The following is a 370-nucleotide window of genomic DNA, read 5'->3' as shown; positions in this document are numbered from 1 at the left end:
TAATTTTAAAAAAATATATCCATATCTATAAGAAATACACTACTTCTCCATAATTGAACATAACACATTCTGAGTTTCCATAATTAAAAAAATTAGCCACATTTGAGAGCATAAAAATTGCAAAATATTTTCAGCAAGACATCATTTTTATTACCAAAGCCACAAAGGGAAGAAATAGTAAATAGACACGGTAAAATCGAAGTAAAAAATAAAAGACGCCAGAAAGACGATCAATAAAGAAAATGTTTCAAACTTCAAACCCCCTTATAATTGTATGCCAACACTTGCTCATATATCTATTTCACCCCATTTCAAAAGCACTACCTACTTATACATTTTATCCTTTGTTGGATGATAAAATTAAATTAAA

The 370-nt window shown here is 27.8% G+C and overlaps 1 protein-coding gene across 1 annotated transcript in view; it reads right to left on the bottom strand.

Moving 5' to 3' along the window:
- The window catches only part of LOC107646485 (probable protein S-acyltransferase 17), a 3,112-nt gene continuing 2,967 nt past the window's right edge, over positions 226 to 370 (bottom strand). The window contains exon 10 of the mRNA XM_021105442.1: positions 226 to 368. The gene's annotated coding sequence lies outside the window, so the exon portion shown is untranslated. The remainder of the gene's footprint in view (positions 369 to 370) is intronic.

The sequence above is a fragment of the Arachis ipaensis genome, chromosome B06, assembly GCF_000816755.2.
Source record: "Arachis ipaensis cultivar K30076 chromosome B06, Araip1.1, whole genome shotgun sequence".
NCBI classification, from domain to species: Eukaryota; Viridiplantae; Streptophyta; class Magnoliopsida; order Fabales; family Fabaceae; genus Arachis; species Arachis ipaensis.
This window is presented reverse-complemented; position numbering and strand designations above follow the sequence as displayed.